The sequence below is a fragment of the Hyla sarda genome, chromosome 7, assembly GCF_029499605.1.
Source record: "Hyla sarda isolate aHylSar1 chromosome 7, aHylSar1.hap1, whole genome shotgun sequence".
NCBI classification, from domain to species: domain Eukaryota; kingdom Metazoa; phylum Chordata; class Amphibia; order Anura; family Hylidae; genus Hyla; species Hyla sarda.
The window spans coordinates 216219233-216238582 of record NC_079195.1 but is presented as its reverse complement, the minus strand read 5'-3'; the positions used below and the strand labels follow the sequence as shown (position 1 = coordinate 216238582).

At 44.5% G+C, this 19350-nt stretch overlaps 1 protein-coding gene across 2 annotated transcripts in view; it reads left to right on the top strand.

The window, feature by feature from the left end:
• Positions 1 to 19350, top strand: part of AK5 (adenylate kinase 5) — a 230351-nt gene that overhangs the window by 3693 nt on the left and 207308 nt on the right. For both annotated transcript variants that reach the window (XM_056532657.1, XM_056532656.1), the window contains exon 2: positions 419 to 520. The gene's annotated coding sequence lies outside the window, so the exon portion shown is untranslated. The remainder of the gene's footprint in view (positions 1 to 418; positions 521 to 19350) is intronic.

Sequence of the window (19350 nt, the reverse complement as noted above, 5' to 3'; positions counted from 1 at the left end):
AAAGGTGGATACAGTCCTAGGAAAGAGTCTCCTAGGACTGTATCCACCTTTTCCAGCCCACCGGAGCACCGGAAAGCTGAACTAATTTATGCAGGAAAAGTCATCAACTGCCGAGCGGAGAAGTTCGTGACGAATCGAATTTACTGTAAGTTCGCTCATCTCTAGTTGTCACATTAAATGATAGAATAGAATATTTATAAAAATGTGAGGGGTATATTCAAGTTTGGTAAATCCTGTATTTCTTTAGTAGCAGTTTTTATTTCTATTAGTTAGTTTTTTTTCTTTGAATTTCTCAAGTATTAACTTTCTCAGGCTTTTACAGACTTGTATGATATTCCTCCCACCTGTCTATTCTAATCCCTGCGGCTCCCAGGTGTATTATGGGCTAAAAGAAATCCTTTTTTCTCTGAACATTCAGATCGGAGCATTAACTCATTGCGCCACATTCAAGCAGAAAAGCGAGGTTTCATTATAGAAGAAAGCTCAGATAACCCTGAGGCTAAAGTATACGACATCACAGGTAAAGTCGGATTTTAAGTTGCTCTAAATAACATATTGGCAATAGTGCAAATAACAAAATTCTTCCCGTAGATACTGCAGATTTTCCCTGCAGTCATCCCTTTGATACATCAGCGGATAGTGTGGAACATTTTAGTGAAAACCTTTTGTAAAATAGATTGTGTGTGACCTGTATTTTAGCTTTTGTAGAACCCGGCAAATAACGGAAACAAAAAGTCAGAAAGCAAAAAAAGTTCAGAGACGATGACACAGAAGTATAGTTTAAACAGGGCTTCTTCTGTCTTTAATTTTCAGCATAAAACAAAATACAGTCTTTACCTTCAGGCATTAAAGGGGTTCTCCACCATAAGGTGATTTTAGTACGTACCTGGCAGACAGTAATGGACATGCTTAGGAAGGATCTGTGCTTGTCTTGGGGCTAAATGGCTATGTTGTGAGATTACCATTATTTCCTGTTTGACTTTTCTTTTTTTTTTACTACAAATCCCACAATTCCATCTTCCTCCCTCCCACACATCAGCCACCCATTGAAACATAAATGAGCTGCATCCATTCAAAAGTCCTGTGGTTTTCAATCAGGGTGCCCACAGCTGTTGCATTAGTTGCAGATTGATCTCTCTCCCACCAAGCGATCGCTCCACCCATTGCAGCATACAAAATCATTAAAGGGGTACTCCAGTGGAAAACATTTTTTTTTTTAATTAACTGGTGCCAGAAAGTCAAACAGATTTGTAAATTAAATTTTTTTAACCCTTCAGCTGCTGTATTATCCACAGGAAGTTGTATTTCTTTTTAAATTTCTTTTCTGTCTGACCACAGTGCTCTCTACTGACATCTCTGTTTGCTCTCTACTGACACCTCTGTTTTTCAATCAGGATGCCTACAGCTGTTGCATTAGTTGCAGATTGATCTCTATCCCACCAAGCGATCGCTCCACCCATTGAAGCAGACAGGCTCCCTGTCATCAGCTGACTAGTGATGTCAGGTCTCGGCCGCATTGCAAGCTGGGAAAAATCTGAGACAACAGTCATTTTGTATGCTGCTAAAAATAAATATTGGAGTGAAAATCACAGAAGAATTGTGAGAAAACCGTCACACACAGGTACAGACACTATATTATGTACTACACTAACTTTACAGCCCCTGTAGCATAGTCAGATAAAAAAAAATCCCGGAATACCCCTTTAAATACGTGATAAATCCTGCTCGTCAAAGCACTAACTATATAGAATGTTCCCTGGCACTACAGGTAACATGCTACCAGTCATCCGACCATCAAGATGTATTACACACATGTCAAACAAATATGTAAGTGTAAATGCAAGTGAATGGGGTACGTCGGGACCCGGTAGTAGCCGTTTTCATCCGACCCATTTTAGGGACCGATCGGCTAAAAAAAAAAAATCCTTAATGGGTCGGATGCAAACGGCAATGTGAACCCAGCCTTAGCCTGCAGACTGAGTTACACCTCTTTTTTAAAGCTCAGTCTCCAGCACCTGTGCTGACTTTGCCCAAACTGAAAACCTGGACTGGTCAGGTAGGAAATGAGAGGCCTCACTACCAACCCACCTGAAATTCCATAAAAATCCAGGCCCGTGGTCTGTGAGGGATTTAACTCTATTCCTGAATTTCCCATATCTCACCTAGGTTTCCCTGGATAAGATATGCGCTTCCTGAAACCTGGTAAATACGCATGACAGACAGTAACGAACCTAGAGTATTTGGCACATGGAGCAGATCCAATATTTGGAATACTTGTAAGAAAAAGGACCAATGGGTCCAGGCGCTGCTCTATCCAGGTATACACAGGATGCAGGTAAGTGTTCTTAACCAGGCAATTTTATTGTTTACAAAACAACAAAAGGATCATGACGCGTTTCGGGGTAAATTCCCCTTCCTCAGATGATCTACTAGATCATCTGAGGAAGGGGAATTTACCCCGAAACGCTTCATGATCCTTTTGTTGTTTTGTAAACAATAAAATTGCTTGGTTAAGAACACTTACCTGCATCCTGTGTATACCTGGATAGAGCAGCGCCTGGATCCATTGGTCCTTTTTCTTACAAGTATTCCAGTTCCTACAGGGCGTAGATACGCTCCTGTGACCATCAGGCTTGGCAGCTCATCCAACTCCATCGGGTACCCCAATCAAGGGGTGATATGCACAATTTTTCCACTTTAAGGTGAGCGGCCACCCTGACTTAAGTCCTGGGTGTGCATCCAGCATACTGTTTGGTTCCCTCACCTGCCAAGGGTAACTACACGAGGCACTGCCTCCCGGTTGTCTTTTTTGTCTTTATTTCCAGATCCAATATTTGGCACCCGCCACGCACCTCACAAAAAATTTGATTATTTGCAGACAAGTTATCCCTTATCATATGGATAGGATGTATAGATGATTATTTTAAATTGTGATAATACCTCTTACAGCAATATTGTTATCAGCCTGTTATCTAAGTTTAGGAGGAGCTTCTATATACAGGTGACAGACTGACTACAACGCCATTTTTAGCACGACATACAATATCAATTATTACGTTATATCCAGTGATGCCCCTGTCAGCCTAAATAATGCTGCCTCATCATAACTGCTATCATTACCACTGGAGACCACGTAGGTGATTACATTACAGATATATCCAGTGATGCCTCTACATGCCTAAATAATACCACTACAGTGGTCCCTCAACATATGATGGTAATCCGTTCCAAATGGACCATCGTTTGTTGAAACCATCGCATGTTGAGGGATCCGTGCAATGTAAAGTATAGGACAGTGGTCTACAACCTGCGGACCTCCAGATGTTGCAAAACTACAACACCCAGCATGCCCGGACAGCCAACGGCTGTCCGGGCATGCTGGGTGTTGTAGTTTTGCAACATTGGAGGTCCGCAGGTTGTAGACCACTGTTAGAGGAAGTTGTACTCACCTGTCCCCGCCGTTCTGGACCCTCACCGTTCGTCACCGCTGGCCGGGATGTCGGCATCCATCGCTGTCGCCGCGTCCCCGAGGTGTCCCGGCAAGGCCTCTGCTTCCCCGGCATCCGCACTCTCCGTCGCCGCCATCACGCACACCGCTCCTATTGGATGACGGGACGGCGTGCGGAGTGACGTGATGACGTCGATGGAGAGCGCAGACGATGCAGGGATCCCGAAGAGGACGCACCGGAGCCCCGAGGACAGGTAAGTGATCGTCAGCAGACCACACAGGGCACCATAAACGGCTATCCGGTGGCAGCTGAAGCAGTCTGCGCTGCCGGATAGCCGTTTATGCGATGCCCCCGACATACAAAAGCATCGTATGTTGATGCTGCCTTCAACATGTGATGGCCTCTGAGAGTGATCGTATGTTGAAATTATCGTATGTCAGGGCCATCGTAGGTCGAGGGGTCACTGTACATCATATCTGCTTTGAAAACCACAACAGACCACAGTTATATCCAGTGACTCACAGGTGACGTCTTCTCTGATCGGAGTCGTTCACTTTCCTTTTTCTTCTTCGTCCAACCCAGACCGTCATGCATTTCTTCTAGCCACGACTTGTTTCTGCAGAGACTACTAGACAGACATTTTAGGCTCTACACTTTTCCAGCATCTAATAATTACCCCCCTTGGTGTCTCCTAGGTAGATAGGTTGCTACAGTATGTAGACAGGTCCCTTTAGGTAGTTTTCCCCATCACGTAAGTGCCCTGTGTATGTAGTTCCCTCTCTGTAGGTAAAATAAATAGAAAGAAAAAAGACCGGGGAACGGCGCCTCGTGTATTACCCTTAAACACAAACAGCAAGTGTAAATGTGGGAGAAACCCACGGCACTTATAGGTGGCTGCTCACCAGATGTAAATAGAAGTAACGCATATCACCCCAAATAGGGGTACTCACTGATGTCCAAAGGAGGGCTGCAAGCCGGAGGTCACAGGCACATACGTCCTGACGTAGTCATCAAACGGAAAATGGAAAAGGACCTCATTCATCCAGGCGCTGCCGGTTAGGTCATCAGGTGCACAAAATGATGCAATGTATACCTTGGAATATTGTATACATGAAAGTTTATTAAAAAATAATAAACAACATACAGATTACGCGTTTCGAGGGTGACTCCCCTCTTCCTCAGATCAGGTGTGCTGTAGGTAGGTATCTCCTGTAGATAGCTGCCCCCCCTGTAGGCAGATGCCCTGCCCCACATAGGTAGCTGGATTCCCCCTTTTAGATAGCTGGCCCCCTTTGTAAATAGTTGCCCTTTCCCCCTGTAGGTAGTTGGCCTCCACTGTAGGTAGCTTGTCCCCCCTGTAAGTTGCTACCCCTCCCCTCAGTACATAGTTGCCACCTCTCCATGATGAAAAAAAATAAAAAAAACACCTATACTCACCTGCCAGCTCCCATTCTGGACAGCATGGCCTTCCTGCACTGCTTTCCTGTGACGACTCCCTGCCCTATAACTCCTTGGAGGCCTGCAGTGTAAAAGTAGTCAGGCTCAATTTTCACCACAGGCAGCAGAAAAGCTAGAATCAGCCCCAGGATGAACGATTAAAGTTTTTGTTGGAAGAAAAAACTTTACATCTATAAAAGTACGTGTCCTTTTTCGTCCATTTACAAAATGTGTTAGAAATATATTGTTCATATTTTTTCTAGTCTTGTCTGTGTAAGCTTTTTAAACAGGTCTTTGGGTTTGTTCTTTTTCCATAAAAAAAAAATCTTAAATCCTGCAAAATCCTGTTAATTCTAGAAATAAGCAAATCAATTATCTTGATCAATTGACAAAATTATTTAACAAGCTTTATACCGTGTGTGCTGGATAATTGTTCCCTCTGTAGAGCTGTAGAGAGGTCTTTCATATATTTCCTTTCTTCCTATCTGACTCATATCTATCTATCTATCTCATATCTATCTATCTCATATCTATCTATCTATCTCATATCTATCTATCTTATATCTATCTATCTATCTCATATCTATCTCATATCTATCTATCTATCTCATATCTATCTATCTTATATCTATCTATCTATCTCATATCTATCCATCTATCTATCTCATATCTATCTATCTCATATCTATCTATCTCATATCTATCTATCTATCTCATATCTATCTATCTGTCTCATATCTATCCATCTATCTATCTCATATCTATCTATCTTATATCTATCTCATATCTATCTATCTCATATCTATGTACCTATCTCATATCTATCTATTTCATATCTATCTATCTCATATCTATCTCATATCTCTCTCTCATATCTATCTATCTATCTCATATCTATCTATCTATCTATCTCATATCTATCTATCTCATATCTATCTCATATCTATATATCTCATATCTATCTCATATCTATCTATCTTATATCTATCTATCTCATATCTATCTATCTCTCATATCTATCTATCTCATATCTATCTATCGATCTCATATCTATCTATCTCATATCTATCTATCTTATATCTATCTATCTCATATCTATCTATCTATCTATCTCATATCTATCTATCTCATATCTATCTATCTATCTATCTCATATCTATCTATCTTATATCTATATATCTATCTCATATCTATCAATCTATTTCAAATCTAAATATCTATCTCATATCTATCTAGCTATCTATCTCATATCTATCTATATCTCATATCTATCTCATATCTATCTATCTCATATCTATCTATCTCCTATCTATCATCTCATATCTATCTATCTCATATCTATCTCATATCTATCTATCTCATATCTATCTATCTATCTCCTATCTATCTATCTATCTCCTATCTATCATGTCTATCTATCTATCTCATATCTATCTATCATCTATCCATCTCATATAATCTCATATCTATCTCATATCTATCTATCTATCTATCTCATATCTATCTCATATCTATCTATCCATATCTATCTCATATCTATCTCATATCTATCTATGTCATATCTCTCTATCGATCTCATATCTATCTATATATCTATCTCTCATATCTATCTATCTCATATCTATCTCATATCTATCTATCTCATATCTATCTATCTCATATCTATCTCATATCTATCGATCTCTTATCTATCTATCTATCTATCTCATATCTATCTATCGATCTCATGTCTATCGATCTCATATCTATCTATATATCTATCTATATATCTATCTCTCATATCTATCTATCTCATATCTATATATCTATCTCATATCTATCTCATATCTATCTATCTATCTATCTCATATCTATCTACCGTATTTATCAGCGTATAACACGCACTTTTTAGGCTAAAATTTTTAGCCTAAAGTCTATGTGCGTGTTATACGCCGATACCGCCCCAGGAAAGGCAGGGGGAGAGAGGCCGTCGCTGCCTGCTTCTCTCCCCCTCCCTTCCCTGGGGTCTAGAGCCCTGCTGCCGGCCCTTCTCACCCCCTGGCCAGGGGGAGAGAAGGGGCAGCGGCACCCATTGCCGGCGCCGCTGCCCCGTTGCCTCCCCCCATCCCCGGTGGCATAATTACCTGGGTCGGGTCCGCGCTGCTGCAGGCCTCCGGCGCGCATCCCCTGCGTCGTTGCTATGCGCTGCACGGCGCGGCGCATGACGTCAGTGCGCCGCGCCGTGCATAGCAACGACGCAGGGGACGCACGCCGGAGGCCTGCAGCAGCGCGGACCCGACCCAGGTAATTATGCCACCGGGGATGGGGGGAGGCAACGGGGCAGCGGCGCCGGCAATGGGTGCCGCTGCCCCTTCTCTCCCCCTGGCTGTCGGTGCCGCTTCTCTCCCCCTGGCTATCGGCGCCGGCAATGGGGCGCCGGTACCGATAGTCAGGGGGACAGAACGGGCAGCGGCGCCGATAGCCAGGGGGAGAGAAGGGCTGGCAGCAGGGCTCTAGACCCCAGGAAAGGCAGGGGGAGAGAAGCGGGCAGCGACGGCCTCTCTACCCCTGCCTTTCCTGGGGGTGTATCGGGGTATACACGCGCACACACACACCCTCATTTTACCATGGATATTTGGGTAAAAAACTTTTTTTACCCAAATATCCTTGGTAAAATGAGGGTGCGTGTTATACCCCGATAAATACGGTATCTCATATCTATCTATCTCATATCTATCTCATATCTATCTATATATCTATCTCTCATATCTATCTATCTATCTCATATCTATCTATCTATCTCATATCTATCTATCTATCTCATATCTATCTATCTATCTATCTCTCATATCTATCTATCGATCTCATATCTATATATCTATCTCATATCTATCTATCTCATATCTATCTATCTCATATTTATCTATCTCATATCTATCTATCTATCTCATATCTATCTATCTATCTATCTATCTATCTATCTCATATCTATCTATCTCATATCTATCTATCTATCTCATATCTATCTATCTCATATCTATCTATCTATCTCATATCTATCTATCTCATATTTATCTATCTCATATCTATGTATCTATCTCATATCTATCTATCTATATATCTATCTATTTATCTCATATCATCTTATATCTATCTAACACTATTACAGACATATGCTATCCCTAGAATAGTGGCAATTCGGGTGATATAATAGCAGGGTGTCGCTTTTTAATGCACAATTTATCTAAAAATAAAATTTCATTACTACGGGTTACTATGCAAGGCAAACCACAGACCATTGGTCTCCAAACTGTGGACCTCCAGATGTTGCAAAACTACAACTCCCAGCATGCCCGGACAGCCAACGGCTGTCCGGGCATGCTGGGAGTTGTAGTTTTGCAACATCTAGAGGTCCACAGTTTGGAAACCACTGCTATAGAGTAATAGAACAATCTGCAGTAAAGCTATGGGAGGTCAGAATTTGATGCCCTGCATCTTCTTGCAACAAATTCCAGCATCGCTTATAACGCAGTTTCTTCGTTTTTCCTCCAAGGTGTCTCCATAGCAGAGTTCCACCCTTAATAGGATAAGATTGTATGAAGCCATGCATCTTCCCGTGTGTAAATCCGGTGCACATCTCCTTACAAAAACCAAGCAGTTGCCTTGGAAGTGTCAGCAGCTTTTTTACATATCACAGCTTGGCTGTAGACGAAGCCTCCTCCATTCTATTCTTGTCACTGCCAGCGATGAATCAAAGCACCAGCTCCATAACAGAACAAGATCATCATATGTGGATCCCTCCTAGAACTGCAGCCGTTCACATATCCCACTATTAATTGGCGCAGACCATCTCCGCTTCAAGTTTTTTTTTTTCTCTCGCTTTGGCAGACCTCTAGTGTCAAAGCTTAGATTCCAGCTACAGTAGGAGATATATCATGTACGTTTGTTCCTCCTCATTAGGGGATGTATATAGGACATTTAGTTCGCGCTGCTCATTTTTAACAAACCTGCACGTTTGGGATCCATCTAAGAGCCATGTTTGGGCACCCACCAAGCAGGGGTGTAACTATAGGGGGTGCAGAGGTCGCAGTAGCACTGGGGCCCTAGTGCCTGAGGGGACCCCAAAGACACCTCTTCCCCATAAGAGACCATTATTAAAGGGGTTATCCACCATAAGTATAAAAAGTGTAAAAAGAGGGGAAACAGAAAAGAGCGCGACAATGTGCGGTTACTCCTAGCAACCGTAGGTGAGTATAGAGGGAGACAATTCTGCTCACCTTTTGGTGTTGTACTGCGGGTACGACACCATATAGCGTAGTGTATAAAATCCAGGAGTGCTGCCATGTCACCTTCCCCGTCTTGGAGTGATCCTAGGCGGTCTCGGAAATGGAAAGAACTGTGGTCTGCATTGCGGCAGAAAATATCGGTATATTCGGGCGCTCTCCTCACAAATGTCGGTCAGTCCAGGATGGGACACAAATCAGATCCAAACAGGGGGTGATATAATCAAATGGATTTTATTATGCATAAAAGAAATAAAATGGCCGTATCACAGGGGGTGGGACTACGTGTTTCGAAGGGCATGATCCCCTCTTCGTCAGGAACATTGGATATTTTCTGCTGCAATGCAGACCACAGTTCTTTCCTTATCCACCATAAGGTGATTTTAGTAGGTACCTGGCAGACAGTAATGGACATGCTTAGGAAGCATCTGCGCTTGTCTTGGGGATAAATGGCTGTGTTGTGAGATTACCATAACACTGTGGCTAGCTGTTTGTGAACTGGTATTTCCTGTTTGACTTTTCTTTTTTTGACTACAAATCCCACAATTCCATTTTCCTCCCTCCCACACATCAGCCACTCCACCCATTGAAACATAAATGAGCTGCATCCATTCAAAAGTCCTGTGGTTTTCAATCAGGGTGCCTACAGCTGTTGCAGATTGATCTCTCTCCCACCAAGCGATCGCTCCACCCATTGAAGCAGACAGGCTCCCTGTCATCAGCTGACTAGTGGGTGAGGTCTCGGACGCATTGCAAGCTGGGAAAAATCTGAGACAGCAGTCATTTTGTATGCTGGGAAAAATAAATATTGGAGTGAAAATCACAGAAGAATTGTGAGAAAATCGTCACACACAGGTACAGAGACTATATTATGAACTACACTAACTTTACAGCCCCTGTAGCATAGTCAAATAAAAAAAAATCCTGGAATACCCCTTTAAAATGGCACATGGGGCCCTGTTGTGCCTCTACCTCCAAGCCCCTCTTCTACATACAAAATCGTTAAAGGGGTATTCCAGTGGAAAACATTTTTTTTTGTAAATTAACTGGTGCCAGAAAGTCAAACAGATTTGTAAATAAAAAAAATGTAACCCTTCCAGTACTTATCAGCTGCTGTATTATCCACAGGAAGTTGTATTTCTTTTTTAATTTATTTTCTGTCTTACCACAGTGCTCTCTGCTGACCCCTCTGTCCGTATCAGGAACTGTCCAGAGCAGGAGCAAATTCCCATAGCAAACCTCTCCTGCTCCGGACAGTCCCTGACATGGACAGAGGTGTCAGTAGAGAGTACTGATGTCAGACTGAAAAGAAATTCAAACAGAAAAGAACTTTCTGTGGAGCATGCAGCAGCTGATAAGTACTTTTTTTTACTTATTTTTTTAATTACATGCTCCATTGTGTACCTTTTTACAGGCTTCATGCACAAGGATTTGCATTGCTCACATCTATTATAGTGTTTTACTCCCATGGAAAACTTTTTTTTTTTTTTTAAATCAACTGGTGCCAGAAAGTTAAACAGATTTGTAAATTACTTCTATTAAAAAAATCTTAATCCTTCCAGTACTTTTTAGGGGCTGTATGCTACAGAGGAAATGCTTTTCTTTTTTGATTTCTCTTCTGTCATGACCACAGTGCTCTCTGCTGACCTCTGCTGTCCATTTTAGGGACTGTGCAGAGCAGGAGAAAATCCCCATAGCAAACATTTGCTGCTCTGGACAGTTCCTAAAATGGACAGCAGAGGTCAGCAGAGAGTGGTCGGGACAGAAGAGAAATCCAAAAGTAAAAGCATTTCCTCTGTAGTAAAGAGCCAATAAAAAGTACTGGAAGGATTAAGATTTTTTAATAGAAGTAATTTACAAATCTGTTTAACTTTCTGGCACCAGTTGATTTAAAAAAAAAGTTTTCCACGGGAGTATCCCTTTAAGTCCTAAATTTTGATCTGAGCTCCTATAGTGCAGTTCTCTCTGCTTCACAACATTTTTTTTAATATTTTATTGCTATTCTCCCATAGTACAGTGGGACGATTTGTTCTTTCTACATCACATTACAATACAGTGCATGGTGTAAAGACAAAGACACTACCCAGAGTCACCAGAATGGTGGGTAGAATAGCTAGTAGTGGGCGCTAAGTTATGCAGAATTGTAAAGCTGGAAGCACATATTGTTTTTGTTACATTTTTCAAATAAAACATGGAAATGATTACAAAAGATAGAAATCTTTCTTTAAATGGGTTGTCCAGTGATATTATATTATCCCCTATCCACAAGATTGCGGCCGCTGGGATCCCCCATGATCTCCAGCTCTAATTGGAAGCACCAAAGAGACCCCAATACAGCACTTGGACATCACTGGCGCTCCTAATAGAAATAAATGAAGTGCATGGCATCTACCTCACTCACTCATCACTCACAGATAGGGTCCCTTTCCAGAGATCGTGGGTGATCCCAATTGTTGAATCTCCTGAGATCAGCTACTTATCCTGTGGATAAGGTAGTTTTCACTAGACAACCCCTTTAAGGTGCTTGTGTCATTTAAATAAACAATCACTTGGACACATGTCAAAAGTTTAGATCTGTCCAGGTCTCAGTACTGAAACCCTCATTCTGCCATTAGATATAGCTGGGTGAAGAAATCCCTGTCATTGCAGGGGTCTTAGGCCCAGTTCCCACTACGGTTTTTCACAAAGAATTTCCCACTAATCTCAATGGAATTGTGCTGCTCTGTTCACACTAAAGAAGTTTCATAGTGGAACTTCAAATGTGGACTTAACCTTTCTAATATACTTCATAAAAAAATGTATTTCCTTTTTATAGAAATCATGACTTAAAAAAAAAAAGGTGAAGGTGGGACTACAGAGCAGCCTGCAGTAATTGGCTGAAGAGACCCAGCACAGCACAGCAGACTCAGGAAGGAAGCCATGTCCAAAGTCTATTAAAATTATCTGTAGTGAAAAATAACTTATACTCTATCCAAAGGATAGGGGATTGTTATAACTGGGGATGGACAGGGAGAGTGAGCCCTAAGCTGTCCCTATGACTCTTCCTGCCTACTTGCCCATCTGCCCTAAATGGCAGATCGACAACCACGGTACCGGTCCCTTCCTGTGCTAAAGTGCAATGGGCATAACGGTACACAAATAATACTGAACATAGTCGGCAACAGGTCAGAAACATAATGGGAAAACAACCAGATAAACCAGACAAGATATAAATATACAAACAGGGCAGGATATAGCATAACATACAGTTCAGAAACCGGAATTAAGCTAATTGGCAGATATGAATAAATGAACAAGACTAGATATTGTCACGATTCGGCTTCCAGATAGTGGATCCTCTGTGCCAGAGAGGGATTGGCGTGGACCGTGCTAGTGGACCGGTTCTAAGCCACTACTGGTTTTCACCAGAGCCCGCCGCAAAGCGGGATGGTCTTGCTGCGGCGGTAGTGACCAGGTCGTATCCACTAGCAACATTTGACCGCTAAGCGGTCACTAAGACCCTAAATTTCCCACCCAATTTAAAACTTAACGTTTAATGAGCCGAGATTAAAATAACCTCACACATATTGATCCATGGTGCATTGATTGGCATGACACTGCATGCTATAGAAGTGAATTGAAAAATTAGACTGTGGCTGCAGTCCACAGTCTATAGTGTGAGACAATTAAAAATCTAACACATTGCCCGCCCGCCCGACGTTTCGCCACAGGCTGTGGCTTTATCAAGGGCTAAGAGGCAAATGGCGTGCAAACAAGCCTTGCAGGGGTTTAAATAACCTCCTGTCTCTAACGTCATTAGAACATGTCACTTCCTGTATTAACATGACATCTCATTGGTTACAATCATATGCAGACTCATGATTGACCGCTTCCTGGCCAATGAATTTTTAGACCAGGATGCATCTTGCTATATTCGTTTGATTGACAGCATCCTTGACCAACCAGCTGAGAACAATCAAGCTTCTGAACTCCTCATTGGTGCCGGAAGCTGTATACGTATGTGCGCCATCGGTCCTGCGCTAACTAATAGCTTCCCGAACCTCCGATATGGGCGCATGCGCAGTACGGATGCGCAGAAAAACGTGCGCGAATACTTAGTCATATACAGGCACTGCTGGAAGCTGCGCGACAGACATATGCGCCGGCACTTAGCCGATTTTTGGCATATGATTCACTCATGGCTATTGTGATAGGGCTGTAATACACAATATAACCACTATTGTGAACGGAATCTATCATCAACGGAAGTTAATCATAAATATAATTAATAAAGGCTTATAACGGCTCTTCTATATAGTAACAATTGTAATAAGTGATTCTTGTAGGACAGGAATCACTTATTACAATTGTTACTATATAGAAGAGCCGTTATAAGCCTTTATTAATTATATTTATGATTAACTTCCGTTGATGATATGAATTAATTATGACTACATCTATGCAGAACAGATGAGTAATTGCTCCTCCCTCTATCGATTAATATTTCCTTGTTCTGATCTTATACTTACGTTGCTAGGTTGGCCGTCTTATATTGCCAGATAGTAACTTATTAGTGTTCTCGAATTAACCTATCACTTGCTACGCAGTCGTTGTTCACAATAGTGGTTATATTGTGTATTACAGCCCTATCACAATAGCCATGAGTGAATCATATGCCAAAAATCGGCTAAGTGCCGGCGCATATGTCTGTCGCGCAGCTTCCAGCAGTGCCTGTATATGACTAAGTATTCGCGCACGTTTTTCTGCGCATCCGTACTGCGCATGCGCCCATATCGGAGGTTCGGGAAGCTATTAGTTAGCGCAGGACCGATGGCGCACATACGTATACAGCTTCCGGCACCAATGAGGAGTTCAGAAGCTTGATTGTTCTCAGCTGGTTGGTCAAGGATGCTGTCAATCAAACGAATATAGCAAGATGCATCCTGGTCTAAAAATTCATTGGCCAGGAAGCGGTCAATCATGAGTCTGCATATGATTGTAACCAATGAGATGTCATGTTAATACAGGAAGTGACATGTTCTAATGACGTTAGAGACAGGAGGTTATTTAAACCCCTGCAAGGCTTGTTTGCACGCCATTTGCCTCTTAGCCCTTGATAAAGCCACAGCCTGTGGCGAAACGTCGGGCGGGCGGGCAATGTGTTAGATTTTTAATTGTCTCACACTATAGACTGTGGACTGCAGCCACAGTCTAATTTTTCAATTCACTTCTATAGCATGCAGTGTCATGCCAATCAATGCACCATGGATCAATATGTGTGAGGTTATTTTAATCTCGGCTCATTAAACGTTAAGTTTTAAATTGGGTGGGAAATTTAGGGTCTTAGTGACCGCTTAGCGGTCAAATGTTAATAATATTGGATTTACCCTCCACTCATAGGTCCCTCCTATTGCATGTATCCACTAGCAACGGCTCAACCTCTCTGGCTGCTGAAGATAGGCGCGGTACAAGGGAGTAGGCAGAAGCAAGGTCAGACGTAGCAGAAGGTCGGGGGCAGGCGGCAAGGTTCGTAGTCAGGATGGGTAGCAGAAGTTCAGGTACACAGGCTTTGGACACACTAAACGCTTTCACTGGCACAAGGCAACAAGATCCGGCAAGGGAGTGCAAGGGAGGAGACTAGATATAGGCAGGGAACAGGTGGGAACCAATTAAGCTAATTGGGCCAGGCACCAATCATTGGTGCACTGGCCCTTTAAGTCTCAGAGAGCTGGCGCGCGCGCGCCCTAGAGAGCGGAGCCGCGCGCGCCAGCACATGACAGCAGGGAACCGGGACGGGTAAGTGACCTGGGATGCGATTCGCGAGCGGGCGCGTCCCGCTGTGCGAATCGCATCCCCAACGGCCAAGACAGTGCAGCGCTCCCGGTCAGCGGGACTGACCGGGGCGCTGCAGGGAGAAAGACGCCGTGAGCGCTCCGGGGAGGAGCGGGGACCCGGAGCGCTAGGCGTAACAGTACCCCCCCCCTTAGGTCTCCCCTTCTCTTTGTCCGGTAACTGCCTCCCCTGGGATGAGGACACCTGGAAAGAATGGAGGGTTTCCTCAACGGCGGGCAGTACAGCAGGAGTGGGAATGGGGAGGGAGGGCAGAGGGCGAGGCCTGGCACGGGGCAGTGTGACACCAGGACGGGGGCCATGGGGAGGCACAGAGGCTTGCCTGATGGGACTGGGAGGGGGGGAGAGGCACTTCCTGTGGCAGGCAGAGTCCCAGTTCCTGATCTCCCCGGTGGTCCAATCAATGGTGGGGGAATGAAGCCGGAGCCAAGGCAGACCGAGGAGGACCTCAGAGGTACAGTTGGGGAGAATGAAGAACTCAATCCTTTCGTGGTGGGGTCCGATAGACATCAGGAGGGGTTCTGTGCGGTAACGCACGGTGCAGTCCAATCTGGCTCCGTTGACCGCGGAAATGTAGAGCGGTTTGACGAGACGGGTCACCGGGATGCTGAATCTATTAACAAAGGACTCCAACATAAAATTCCCGGAGGCACCAGAGTCCAAGCAGGCCACGGCTGAGATGGAGGAGTTGGCTGTAGGGGAAATCCGCACGGGCACCGTGAGACGTGGAGAAGAAGACTTAGAAGCAAAAGATGCCACACCCACGTGAGCTGGGTGCGTGCGTGCGTTTCCCAGGCGTGGAGGACGGATAGGGCAATCCACCAAGAAATGCTCAGTACTGGCACAATACAGACAGAGATTTTCTTCTCTACGGCGATTCCTCTCTTCCTGGGTCAGGCGAGACCGATCCACTTGCATGGCCTCCTCGGCGGGAGGCCCAGGCGAAGACTGCAAAGGATGCTGTGGGAGAGGAGCCCAGAGATCTAAGTCTTTTTCCTGGCGGAGCTCTTGGTGTCGTTCAGAAAAACGCATGTCAATGCGGGTAGCCAAATGGATGAGTTCTTGGAGGTTGGCAGGAATCTCTCGTGCGGCCAGCACATCCTTGATGCGACTGGATAGGCCTTTTTTAAAGGTCGCGCAGAGAGCCTCATTATTCCAGGATAGTTCAGAAGCAAAAGTACGGAATTGTATGGCGTACTCGCCAACGGAAGAATTACCCTGGACCAGGTTCAGCAAGGCAGTCTCAGCAGAAGAGGCTCGGGCAGGTTCCTCAAAGACACTTCGGACTTCAGCAAAGAAGGACTGGACTGTGGCTGTGGCAGGATCATTGCGGTCCCAGAGCGGTGTGGCCCAAGACAAGGCCTTTCCTGAAAGAAGACTTACTACGAACGCCACCTTAGACCGTTCTGTAGGAAACAAGTCTGACAACATCTCCATATGCAGGGAACACTGAGACAAAAATCCACGGCAGAGTCTGGAGTCCCCATCAAATTTGTCCGGCAGGGACAAGCGGAGGTTAGGAGCGGCCACTCGCTGCGGAGGAGGTGCAGAAGCTGGCGGAGGAGATGGTTGCTGCTGTAGCAGAGGCAGAATTTGCTGTAACATGGCGGTCAACTGCGACAGCTGCTGTCCTTGTTGGGCAATCTGCTGCGATTGCTGAGCGACCACCGTGGGAAGATCAGCGAGACTTGGCAGCGGCACCTCAGCGGGATCCATGGCCGGATCTACTGTCACGATTCGGCTTCCAGATAGTGGATCCTCTGTGCCAGAGAGGGATTGGCGTGGACCGTGCTAGTGGACCGGTTCTAAGCCACTACTGGTTTTCACCAGAGCCCGCCGCAAAGCGGGATGGTCTTGCTGCGGCGGTAGTGACCAGGTCGTATCCACTAGCAACGGCTCAACCTCTCTGGCTGCTGAAGATAGGCGCGGTACAAGGGAGTAGGCAGAAGCAAGGTCAGACGTAGCAGAAGGTCGGGGGCAGGCGGCAAGGTTCGTAGTCAGGATGGGTAGCAGAAGTTCAGGTACACAGGCTTTGGACACACTAAACGCTTTCACTGGCACAAGGCAACAAGATCCGGCAAGGGAGTGCAAGGGAGGAGACTAGATATAGGCAGGGAACAGGTGGGAACCAATTAAGCTAATTGGGCCAGGCACCAATCATTGGTGCACTGGCCCTTTAAGTCTCAGAGAGCTGGCGCGCGCGCGCCCTAGAGAGCGGAGCCGCGCGCGCCAGCACATGACAGCAGGGAACCGGGACGGGTAAGTGACCTGGGATGCGATTCGCGAGCGGGCGCGTCCCGCTGTGCGAATCGCATCCCCAACGGCCAAGACAGTGCAGCGCTCCCGGTCAGCGGGACTGACCGGGGCGCTGCAGGGAGAAAGACGCCGTGAGCGCTCCGGGGAGGAGCGGGGACCCGGAGCGCTAGGCGTAACAGATATGGAACAAGTATACAGCAGAAACCAGGAGATACAGGGGATGAACAGATTAACTGAATATAAAACACTAATCAGGTCAGGAAACATAGAACACTGTTCACACTGAACAATGAACAAACTAGACTCCCCACTCTAAACAATACTAACTCCAAATAGACTTCTAGCCAGCCGGCACACTCCACCATGTGATCAGTATACTGCCCTAGAAGGAAACAGAAATATATTACATGGAACACTAGACTGAGAACAGGATGAGTCTAAACAGACTCCACAAAAGCCAAACTCCAAAACATGGAGGAAAACAGGTCAACATACCAAACAGGAATTTTACAAAATTAAACTCCACAACATAGAGGAATACGGGTCAGGACTCTAAACCGGAATACTTAGTACCGAGCAAGGGTAAAAGCAAGACACACAGTGTTAAAGCAGAACAGACATACGTAATCCTAAAAACCGACAGATGTTCTAAAAACCAAGCAGACTAAAATATATCATAAACAGAACTTGGGTTTTAAAGCCACACCCGAACTGCAATAGGGTGAGAGCATTAACTCTTACAACCCTAGGAAGAATAGCAAAGAAACTGCTCAGACATAAAAACTAGTGTCTGAACAGACCCCAAGACAGAAAAATACAAAAACACAAAAACAGACATTACAGGGATAAGTTATAGATCGCGGGGCGTCCGAGTCCTGGGACCCCCCGCGATCTTCTGAATGGGGCCCTGGCAGTCTGCTGGAAGGGGGCCTGCCGACCCCCGCACGATGTGGCGGCCGACACGTCCCCATATATCCCATAGGTTTCTTGCAGGGGTCGGAACGGCCACTTTAGGTGGACTGCCGGGGCCCTGTTCAGGAGATCGCGACCCCCCTGGGATCTATAACTTATCCCCTATCCTTTGCATAGGGGATAAGTTATTTTTCGCTGCACTACTCCTTTAAATGACAGTAATGCTTTAATACTTTCCCTTCGTTTTGTATCCCTAGGGGATATGTGTATGGTCACAGAAGCAGTGTTTCCCAACCAAGGTGCCTCCAGTTGTTGCAAAACTACAACTCCCAGCATACTGATAGTTGTAGTTTTGCAACATCTGGAGGCACTCTGGTAGGTAAACACTGCTCTACATGATAGGGGATACATCTTTATGGTGAGTAGATAAGAACAAGCTACCAGAATTGAGTGAATTAACTATAGGCATAGATTCCATCTAGTTGCAGACTGTAAAACAGTATGCAGGTATAATAAAGTATTGTGCCAATTCGTAGATATTCATAGAATTTGTAAATTTGGATAAAATAGTTGATTTTTCCACGAGGTCTTCATGGTGTTATAACCTCTCTAAGCAAAGTGCTTTTTTCTTCCTTTTCCCAGAGGTATTGATCTGGGGCGGCTTTCATCATATGGATTAAGACTCTTCCATGGATTGTTTTCTATAAATTTGACAGATTAAACAATATAGACAATGAACTGGAGAAATTATTTTCTACCAATTATAGTTGCAGCTGAAATGGACAGGATTGTGGGTAAAAAAAATAATTAATCTAGCAGCGGGTGTACCATGAAATATACCTTATATAGGTTATTCCAGGACTTTAATCTATAACCTGCCCTCAGGATAGATAAGTATGTGATGGAACTGCTGTCCTGCATTTGCAATGCCTTTCCATTCACTCACTATTGGGCCAAGGGACCACAATTGTCATGATTGGAACCCCCAAAGATTAGGTACTTATCACCTTTACTTTGGATAAGTTAAATGTTACCATATAACCGAGAGCTTTCCAAACATTTCATGTTGGTGACAGCCTTTTTAAAAAGTGCGTAGTTTTGTGACATGCCCCTTGCCATTCCGCCAATTGCAGGTATCACGTCACGTGTCCTATGACAGGCGAAATGATTCCAGTATCCAGTGCTATCCCCCTGTGCCATTTTAT